Source organism: Cervus elaphus, chromosome 19 (assembly GCF_910594005.1).
Source record: "Cervus elaphus chromosome 19, mCerEla1.1, whole genome shotgun sequence".
Classification (NCBI taxonomy): Eukaryota; Metazoa; Chordata; class Mammalia; order Artiodactyla; family Cervidae; genus Cervus; species Cervus elaphus.
In genome coordinates, this window is record NC_057833.1 from 33,117,288 (window position 1) to 33,128,602 (window position 11,315).

General features: G+C 33.7%; 1 non-coding gene across 1 annotated transcript; it reads left to right on the top strand.

Moving 5' to 3' along the window:
• The first annotated feature begins 781 nt into the window (after window positions 1–781).
• TRNAG-UCC lies at window positions 782–854 on the top strand. The gene has a single exon. It is a non-coding gene; the product is annotated as a tRNA-Gly (tRNA).
• Window positions 855–11,315: the final 10,461 nt, after the last annotated feature.

The following is an 11,315-nucleotide window of genomic DNA, read 5'->3' on the forward strand; positions in this document are numbered from 1 at the left end:
TTTATTATGGAGAAAAAAATAAATTACTGTTCTTCAGTAGAGAAATGGATCAAAAAATTTTAGTATAGTAGATTACTGTCCTATCAGTACAATCACATTTTTAAAGATTATATGATGACACAGGATAAATGCAAGCAACAAAATGCTAAAGAAAAAAAACAGACAATTAAACATGCATTTGAAGCCAATTTTGTGAAATGTACACATAAAAAGAGTGAAAAGAAATGCAAATATCAAATTTTATTTCCTGAAATTAGATAATAAGCTTTCAGACAGAAACATTTGTACGTTAAAGTAGTAACTACCTCTGAGTTAGAAATGACATTATTTTCTTCACCTACTTTTGCAGATTATGCACATTGGCTAAATTAAAATACTTCCTTCACAGTTAAAAAGTTGTTAAGATACAAACATTTCTATTGTTACAATAAGAGATGAAAAGCATTTTCTTTTAACCTCAGCTTTTAGGGGGTCACTGCAACCCTGTGATTCTATATCATTTCACATTTAAGTTAAGGTACTTTTTTTTTCTTTGCTGCCAAGTGGTTAAAACATATATAAACTGATATACTTAAAATAGATAACCAGCAAGAACCTACTGTATAGCACAGGTAACTCTGTCCAATATTCTATAATAACCTAAATTGGAAAAAAACTTGAAAAAGAAGGTACATGTATATGTATAACTGAATCATGTTGCTGCACACACACCTGAAACTATCACTGTATTGTTAACTATACTTCAATACAAAAGGAAAATTTAAAAAAATAATCAGGGACTTCCCTGGTGGTTCAGTGGCTAAGACTCTGTGCTTCCAATGCAGGGGGCCCGGGTTCAAACCCTGGTCAGGGAACAAGATCCCATGTGCTGTAACTAAGACCTCATGCAGTCAAATAAATAAATAAATAAATAAATATTAAAAAAAAAAAATCAAAATCAGATATAACTAAGTAAAGCAACCTATTAGTGCCCCAAACTTGTGAATCATCTAGAGTTATCTCTCTTTCCAGCCTACACACATCATCTAGCCTTAAGAATGGTATATGTTTTCCCCTTAACAGTCTGCGAACAGTCTACTTCTTTCTATCACCACCACTATGTTCAGTTCACCACCATCTTTTTCCTAGACTTTTTTCACAGCCTTTTAAATTGTCTGTGTACTTTCAGCCTTGCCCCCTCCCCTTCAGCCCAGCTAGTAAGCATAGTGAGTATCCTGAATTTCAAATCTGACAAAGTATCAATAAAATCCTTCAGAGGCTTCCTCTACCGAGTGTTCAGGGACAGAGTCTCAACTCTTTAACACAGTTCATGATAGCCTCATCTTTTGGAGTCTACTTAATTCTCCAGCCTTACGTCTTCTAGCCTCTTTGTCACATTCTATGCCCCGGCACTTGCAAACACTAGCACCAGAACCCTTAGAATATGCCATGTCCTTATTCATGTCCTCTTGATCTTTGTACAGTCTGGTCCTATGCCTTGAATGTTTTCTTCTTTCTCCCCTTCTCAGTGTGCCTAACAACAGCTGATACCTGGTTATCCTCCAGGTCTTAGTTGAGATAGCTTTTTCTGCAGGAGGCTTTCCTTGACTTCTTTGTTTGTGTGATATGCCTTTCCACTTGCCTCCATGTCATCCTGTTATAAGCACTTTTGTGTATTATACTATCAGAAAGTATGCTATGATAAGATGTGGTATGGAATATAGTGTAACGTGTTTTATTGTAATTGGTTTTTCTTTGTATGTTTGTTTACTTGATTATATATATTTGTTTGTTTGTTATTTGGAGGAGACGCGCTCTACTTCTTTACTTCTGTAGTCTCAAAGCCTAGCACAGTTCCTGATAGGAGCACTGATAGGGGTCGGAGCTCAGTTATATCATCCGTGATTAAACGGACAAATGAATGAGAGCATCGCAAAGCCAGATAAAAATGTCTCGGGCTACCCACTAGATCCTGAATTAATATAGATGGAGAGCAACCACTATTCCACTATCAGCATGGACAGATATTTTTTTAATATAAGACACAGAAAAAATAATTGGAAAAAAAAAGACATAGAGAATGATATGGAAAGCAGAGGCTTGTTTAAGAAATGAAATAAATAAATGTTAACTGATCAAAAATGTCTAGCTATATTTAAATATACCACTCATTGTTTTTAATTAAACTGAATACCTTTATTTTATCTTTATCAGAACTTTGATGTCATTCATGATTTTTTCCCTTGTGATTTCTTTAAATTTGCTCAATGTCTTTTCACTCTAAAAAAGGAAAAAGGAGACATAATACTCCATTGCTGCAATTCTCAAAAGAACATTGTACACAAGTGACCTTTTGTATGTATTATGGAAAATGGGAGTCTGGGCCAGGAAACTTTGGGAAATGCTACTTATTATTTCCTGCTCTTAGAAAGATACAGCACAGATGACATACTAAAGGTTGAGAAAAATTTGTTAGCTTCACTTTTTTAATGCTTGAATTATCAAACCTGTCTAAGTTTGTAACCCAACTAAAACATTTTAGAAATTGGTGAAATGTGGATAGATGATCGGATTCAAGGTCAGGAGACCAGGCTTCGGTTCTGTCTGCACCAGTTCCTACAACTCACTTCAGTTCCAACTCACTTCAATCACTAAGTTGCCTGATTTGTAAAATAAGAAAATTGGTCTAGATGGTATCAAAGATCACTTTCAGATATAAAGTTCCATTTCAGTCATGCCAAATAATTTGTTGATCTACTTCGCATGGGAGATACTTAAGAAAAAAATATATGTCACAGATTATTTAATGTAATCATAGAGAGTTGAATTTTACTACACTTATATTCTGCTTTCTAATTTTGCATCATCATCTAGACCTCTAGATGGACATTCACATAAGTGAAACCTATTTGATCCTCACTCATGAAAATAAAAAATAGTTAATTTGGCCCTCTCAGCAATGGTCCTCTTAAATATACAGTACCATTTTCTTCTTTTCCCTCCTGATAAGTAACTGAAATAAAACTAATGGATATACAAGTACAAAGATATCATAAGGTTGGGACCTCAGAGTCTGACAAACAAAAAGCCGATTCCATGTCTGCAGCATGCTGTAGACACATCTGGCTTACTTTAGCTCACAATGGAGTAATATGAATTGTGCTAAAAACCACTATTTGTGCAAATGCAAATAATATTCCATCTGCTCAGGATTTTTTTTTCTTATATAGCTTTTGTTCCAGTGTGGTAAAAGGCTGTTTCTTTACCCTGAAGTGCTCCTGCTGATGAAGAGTGAAGTACATGACAATGAACGAAAATCCATTATCAAACAAATACAGTGAGCTTTTCAGCAAGTCATCACAGGAAATGTTGCCTTTTTCTCCGGCATTAAGTTGAAAGCGATTTGTGCTCATGCAAATAAGACAAAGTGGTGGGGTTTAAAAAATATATATATATATATATATATTCCATACACGGTAGTTTGCTTTGTAACTCATCCATTTTTATATCTCTCTTGGTGGGGGAGGGCAGCAGAGAAGTGTTTTGGCAGCCTTCTTTAGATTTCCTTTTGGTTTGAGTAGTGATAAGTTCTCAACAGAAGAATTTGAGCTCTGCCTTACGCTGTCTTGAATAACTTACTTGGGAATTGGGAGAACTGCCTTCCCAGCTCCTGAGAAAACCTAGGGCAAATTGGAAGAAAATTTAACCCCTGTACTGCTGAAACCATAGTAAGTTTCAAGAGCTCCAACTTCAAGATTTGCTGATGATGACAGTCAAAGGTAATGGCTGAAGTTCAATCTTAAACATTTCTGACTGTTCAGACATTCTTTTCAATGCCCTGAGCCTTAATCTGAGGGCTTTGTGAAAGTTAGACTCTTCCTGAAATTAATAGACTATTTCTCTGTTTTCAGGAAGAGTATCTCTATGAGTGACAATTACACCACTTCTGCTATTATTACTGCTACTACACAAGACGTTGATAAGCCAACTCCGGAGAGCAGTCAGATTCTGGTAAATGTATGCAGCCTTCTTTTCAGTCCACTTCTTCCTTAGCTTTGCCCTTTGTTTCGCTTTCTTGTCCCCTTTTCCTAAGATCTGTGATTTCTATTTGACAAAACAGAGAAAAAAAGCAAAAGAACTTGATCCTTTCTTCCTGAGATCAGAGAAGTGGGGCAGAAGAAGATTATAAGCTTGTATAAGCATGAAAACACACTTTCATTTTTACACAAAAACTGAAGGCTTATTTTATAGCATTTCTGGCTGTTTTATTTATGCCTGATGATTTTATTCAATATTAGTTGGCTTTTAAATAATCCAACTAATATTTTCATCTTTGTGAAATTTGAAGGATTTTTTTTTTAAACAGAGCATTTTTGGAGGTTTTTCCTCTTTTATAACTTTTAGAGTTTATAGATATCAGACTATGCATTTTTCTTTTAAGTTTAAATTTTATAATGCTATTTTCAATTAACATTGATTTGTGAGTTTGAAATATAATAAAACACATATTGTGATGTTAACATACAATGAAATAAAAAGTGTAAAAGCACTTGAATTTTTAGAGAAAAGTTTGCTATGAACATCTAAGATGGTAATGCCATTAATGCACATAATTTATAATTCTGGGGGAAAATGATTGCCAAAAAAGAATAGTATTTCCTTTCTAGAGCACGTTGTAAATATCAGCAGCTGATTATTTTCTTACAGCTTACTTTCTAGGACATACATTAAACTACCTTTTACAGCCAAGTAAAAACTGACATTAAGCACTTTGAACACAGAATTATGTTATATCAACTATTTTGCAATAAGCTACCTGCAAATATTAACATTATTCCCCAAAGAGTTCAATTTCAGAGCTAAAAACATGATCTAAATGAATAAGCAATTTAGAATTCAAACCTACTATACTAAGCAGTTATGTTGGTATAGTGTCTGTGATTATATTTACAATTTTGTGGTGTGTTTAAGAGCTACTGAGAATTGTAAAGAGATAAAATAATATTTGCCCTATTAAGGCCACTTCTATCAAAGGTGATTTTCTTTTATGTTAAGGCTAGATAACTTTTCACTCTTCCTGACTTCAAAGGAAAACACATTATTCCAAATATGTTTTAAACTTTCAACATAAAATCCTTACACATTAAACCATTAATATACGGTTGGTCAGTAAAATGTCTCATTCCACTCACAATAATGTCTCAGTTTAATTAGACCCTGAAAAGTAATGGATTTAAATTCAAATCCTGGCCAACATTAATTATAGAATTCTTAATATTGTAGCATGCCCTTTACTAAGTTCCTAGGATATGTCCTGTGCTAAATAATAAAGGAAATGAGCTTCTGGGGACAAAGGACTGATTATTGTAAAATAATGTATGTACTGATATGTGGTACATCATTCTAAAGTCTTCTCTTAAGACTAAAAAAAAAAAACAAAACAGAACTTGAAATCCTAGAACTCTGAATTTTGAAGTACTGGAACTTTGTTCCAGTGATCTTTTTCTATATGCATGGGAAACCAAAGACCAGCTGTTTCTAACAGCTGACTCTAAAACATTTTTTAACCTATTTAATGGGGAGATCACTCTTCATGTACGTGTGTGTATGTTCAGTTATGTCTGACTCTTTGTGACCCCATGGGCTGTAATCCACCAGATTCCTCTGTCCGTGGGATTTTTCCAGGCGATAATACTGGAACGGGTTTGCCATTTCTTTACCTGTGGGATCTTCCTAATCCAGGGATCAAACCCTCGTCTCCTGCATCTCCTGCATTGGCAGGCAGATTATTTACCAGTGAACCACCTGGGAAGCCAGAGTCAGACACAGCTGAGTGACTGAAGCATACACACCTGGGAAGCCATGGCCCTCCCTTAATCCTAGTTCCGTGGAGAGCTGGTCCACATGCAGCAGCTATGGACACTGCCAGGGAAGAAGTATTCCTGGGCCATTTCATAGGAATAGCACATAGCAATGGCCAAGAATAAAATGCACAGGCACATCTCAGATTCTCTCCAGACTTATTCTGAGATCCTTGCCAGCCTCCTCTCACTTCAATTAGACATGACTTGCTTCCATACCAATCAATCAACAGGTTTTTATTAAACATTCGTTTTCATATCAGGACTTCTATGAACCACTCCTCAGGCAGCAACTGAAGGGAAAAAAGGCACTGACTAGACTCACATTCACATCTAAATTCTACCAGTTACAAGCTGGGTATGTGACCTCCTTGGTCTGTCTGTCCATTAGTTGCAGTCTTAACGTGGCTCAGTTTTCTCATCTGTAAAATAGTGATAATACCTGCCCCGTTTACCTCTTGACATTGTTCTGAGATCTAAAAAAATCACATTATGGAGCGAATGCTTTGGAAGTTGTAAAATACAAAGCATACAGAAACTAATACTATTGGACTTCTTTCTATGTGATTTACAAATTCCTGTAACTTCTTGGCAAAATGGACCTTAAATAATTTTAAAATTGCAAAAAAAAATCTCTATTATAAGAGGCACTTCAAATATCACTGTCAACTCTAATTTCAATAAATAATCCAATAAATTAAAAGTTATTGTAGGACAAACAATAAAAAAAATTTAATTTTCCATTTATTTATTTCTTACTTTATCTCAGCCAAAAACTTAGACAATGACTCTGAGTTTCCAGAAGTCAAAAAGAAACAATCCCAAGTGTATTAATACATTGTAATTTGGTCTTAGATTAAAAGAATTTTTAAGAATTCAGTAGGGTGTCACTAGTGTTCAGTGCAGGATTCCTTTCTGGTGTTTCTTAGTACGTTTATATGTTTTGTCATAGCCTATATTCAGAGAAAAGTTCATTTAAGAAGTTGGTATAAGAGGAAATGCATTGTAATCATCCTTTGTGAGTGAAGGCTTAACAATCAACACAGAGACACAACTGGTTTCAAGGAATCCACTGCCATCAAGTCAAAAGCAGAAAACATCGAGTATCAGAGTAACCATTTACCCATCCTGAAGCATGGGTCTGTGGCCTCCTCACCTATCTCGAAGCCAAAAAGGAATATTAAGTTATTAAATGATATATTACAACACACAGGCAGTAAAATTGACACACTCTGCTTAGAGGAGAGACCTCATGTCAATAATCCAAACCAATCTAGTTGTTTAAGAACATTTATAATCTGTTTCCAGATAAAAACTGATCTGAAGCAGCAAACTAGGAAGGGAGAGAAGGACTGTAGAAGGGTATTTCATACAAGCAGAGCTTAGTATATTAACAAGACGTGACAATAAAGAAAAAAAAGAAAAGGTAGAAACACCATAAAATGCAAAGCAAGGATTCAAAAAGGGTAACTGTGTACAGAGTTCTTTACGGATGGAGCAGTCTCACACACATCACAGGAGCAGTCTAGAGGAATCCACCAAAGCCTCTTGGAAGTGTTTCCTTGGTACACAAATGATTAAAACTCATACTGGAAAAAGTAAAATATAATAAAAAGGTTGATTATATTGAGGGTTTAATCCTTAAGAGGATGAGATGGTTAGATAGCATCACCAACTCAATGGACATGACTTTGAGCAAACTCCGGGAGAAGTGAAGGACAGGAAGCCTGGCGTGCTGCAGTCCATGGGGTCATAAAGAATCACACATGACTGAGCAACTGAACAACAGAATAAATCATTAAGAAGAGTACAAAAAAAAAAAAAAAGAAGAGTACAGTCTGGCTATAGAGTACAATTCACTTTCCAAGAGTTCAGAATACCCAGATATAACTACATTTAACTTTTTAAAAATCATCTGAATTTTTCTAAAAATATATATTACTCAATTTTCTATTATAGTATTATATATTATACATATGATATATAATATATTATAATATTAGTGGCTTTTTATTGATGTGGAAAGCATTTAAGAAAATACTTCATATGGTTTTGTTACACTATGATAAATTCCTAGTTCTACCCGCCTTATCTGGCAGAAGTAATCTCATCGATTTAACATGGCTATTTCTTCATTTCTACATTAGCACCAACTACTATAGTTTGGTGCTTCTGATTGTGATTATAATATTGTGGCCAGAATAAAAACAAAAGCCCTTACATTCATAGTAGTTTATTAACTAGAATATTCTATTGCCTAGGACTGACTTTCAATTGTTTTGCTCATGATGGTTCTTTCTGGAAAAAAAAGTTAGATTTTTTAATCAGTTCATAATTGATATCTAACCAGTGGATTCCTTTGCAGGGAACTGATATGCCAGGAGGACATAGAAAATCTATTGACATATGGGAGAAGTAATGAGTTTATCTTTATCTTTAAAAAGGAATAAAAGAAACCCTACAGTGTTTAATATACAGTTGACACTGACACTCTAAATTGGTCAGCCTATCATAAAAGGTTTGTCAGTTTGGCTAAGGGAAGTATGTGGTTTTAGCAGTTCCAAGGATAAACAGGAAAGCCTTAATTCATTTACAAATTTATTATGGCCTATTGAAATTTATGCATGAGGCCAAATATCCATACAGATATTGCTTTAAAGAATGAAGTCTTTACAATATACCTGAATTTAGATTGGGAGGGAAGCCTAGTATATTACAGATTTTGTTGGTAACTTCTTCAAAAAGTACTTAAAAGTACTTGAAGTACTTAAAAGAATTTGGAGTTGTGACTTTTTTTTAAAAAAACAACTGTTCATGATTTGTTGACCCTTCCTGAGACAATAAGGATTAGGTAATGGTGTGTGATCCAGTAGATAATTTTATAAAATAAATAAACAAATTTAATAATGATGCTATTAGTGGGGAAGAGTTTTCTGTAACCTTATTAAGTGAATAAAATAAAATTATTTTTAAATTAGTCATTTCATCTTTATCTCTTCCTAGTTCCTTCCTATTTTGTGAATTTTTATAATGAATATAATATGCAATGCTAATTTATTATAAATGTATATTTTTATATATCACATAAATATTTATAATAATTACAGTAATGCATCTACTAAGTAAATATATTGAAGCTGCATTCTCAAAACATTTTGTTAAAAGAGATGTGTGATCAACTAACTCATGCATAATGACAGCAATATTTCATATCTAATGACATCTTAATGATGACAACCACATTTTGGCACATCCTGGTGATATTCTAAAGCACCATGGAATCATGCTTTTATTTGCTTATCATGCTGAACGGGGAAGAGACAATATGTATCAGTCAGGATGGTTTCAGTTGCAAGTAACAGTAACCTGCCAGAAGCAGTGTGGGCTTCAAGGACAGATAAGGGCTCCAGGCCCCATCTTCTGTTCTTTTCCTAGCTGTTCCCTCTCTTTCAGTCGGTTATAGTGTCCTCAGGCTGGTTTGTCTCATAATCTCAAGATGACTGCCAGTAGAATACAGGGGAATGGAATTCCTCATCCATGTGAAAGGGAAACGCATGTGTGTCAGAGAGACAGACAGACAAGCAGACAGACTGAAACCACTTCTACCCATCTGTTAAAGCGCAGGAAGCTTCTTGTCCAGAAGACTGAGTAAGACTTTTCTCAAGTTTTATTGGCCCAACTGGTTCAGAACCTTATCTAAACTAATCACTGTTAAGTATGAAAAGGCTATCATAATTGGCTGCTAAAGAGTTTGAGTGAAATGCTTACTGAAGAGTCAATCATCATGTTCACATACTGTTCTCATTTTACAGATGCTTCCCACTTTACTTACCCCAAGAGGTAAGTAGCTTACCCAAGGACACAAATCAGTCATTGACTTGGTGATCATTCTTATCCTAATCATAATTATCATTTATTGTAATTATTACTTTATTATTGCCAAAATAGTGATAAAAGGACAAAAATTTCTATTGCACAAAAGTGCACAATATTAGGGGAAAACTACCAAAAGATAAATAGGTAGTCTAACTGATAACTGAGAAGTAAGTCAGAAACTGCCAAAAATCCACGAGAAATCCAATACAAGAGGTAGGGAAAATGTGGCCTACTGTATGAAAAAAAACCCATCTAACACCCTACCTCTTCATAAATACAAAAATAAATTTCAGATAGTTTGTATAAAATGTGAAAAGTAAAACTATAAAAGGAGAATTAATTTTAAGCAATAATTTTTCTACTCTGAGTAATATTTTGGAAATAATATTTATTAAAGCATGGAAATTTTATTGTTATAAATAAAGAAAAGGATCTATTTTTTAACTATAAAAATATAAATCTATATTAATTTAAAAACATCATAATATTAAAATGCTAACAATAAATGCAAAATATCAAATGATTTTTACTTTATTATATAAGTAGTTCTTATAAGTCAAGAAGTAAAAAATAAACACACCAATAGCTAAATGATAAAAGGATGACAGGAGATGATTCACCAAAGAAGACAATTCAAATTCCAATAAACATAGAAAAAAATTATTCAAGCCCACTAACAGTTTTAAAAAGTTCTAGTAAAAACAAATATACATTTCATTCAAAAAATAAATTTCACCAAAACCTTTAATAAAAAATGACCTTGTTCTGTTGATAATGTCCAGTGCTGATTTGGTTTACTAATACACCTTTGATAGAAATAGAATTTGTCATTTATTAAATCCACAAAAGTTTCAAAAAATAACATGCTCAATTTATGCAATGGGCATTTGAGAAGGATTTTCTTGCATTTTACTTGTGGGAATATAAGGTATTATAACTCTTGTGGAGTTTGGCATTAAATTCCAAACACCTCAAAAATGTCTATATTAATTGACAACTATGTTACCAACGAAGGAGACAGAAAAAATGCAGATAAAAATTTGTTAGTTAAATAAATTTATGTAATAACCTTAAATTAGAAACAATCTAAGCATCCAAAAATAGTAAATGGTTTGGTAAATTATAAGATTATTCAATCGACTATTTTGCAGTCTTCCCAGGTGGCTCAGATGGTAAAGAATCCGCCTACAATGCAGGAGACCCAGGTTCAATCCCTGGGTCAGGAAGATCCCCTGGAGAAGGGCATAGCATCCCTAGTATTCTTGCCTGGAGAATCCCATAGACAGAGGAGGCTGGTAGGCTACAGTCCAGAAGGTTGTCAAGGTTCAAACATGTCTGAGCAACTATCACATTTTTCAGTCATTAAAAATTATGCTTATAAAAATATTTATCATGAGAAAGGACTAATATGTTATTAAATGAAATGTTTATCAAATCTTAGTAAATGTAATATGATCTCAGTTTTATTAAAAAATATGGATATGCATAGAAATAAACTGACAGCATCTTCAAATGTCTTTGGAATACGGAAAGAAAGAATATTTTCTTTTTTCAATTTATATCATTGTATAATTCTCAAATATTCTACAAGGAACTCAA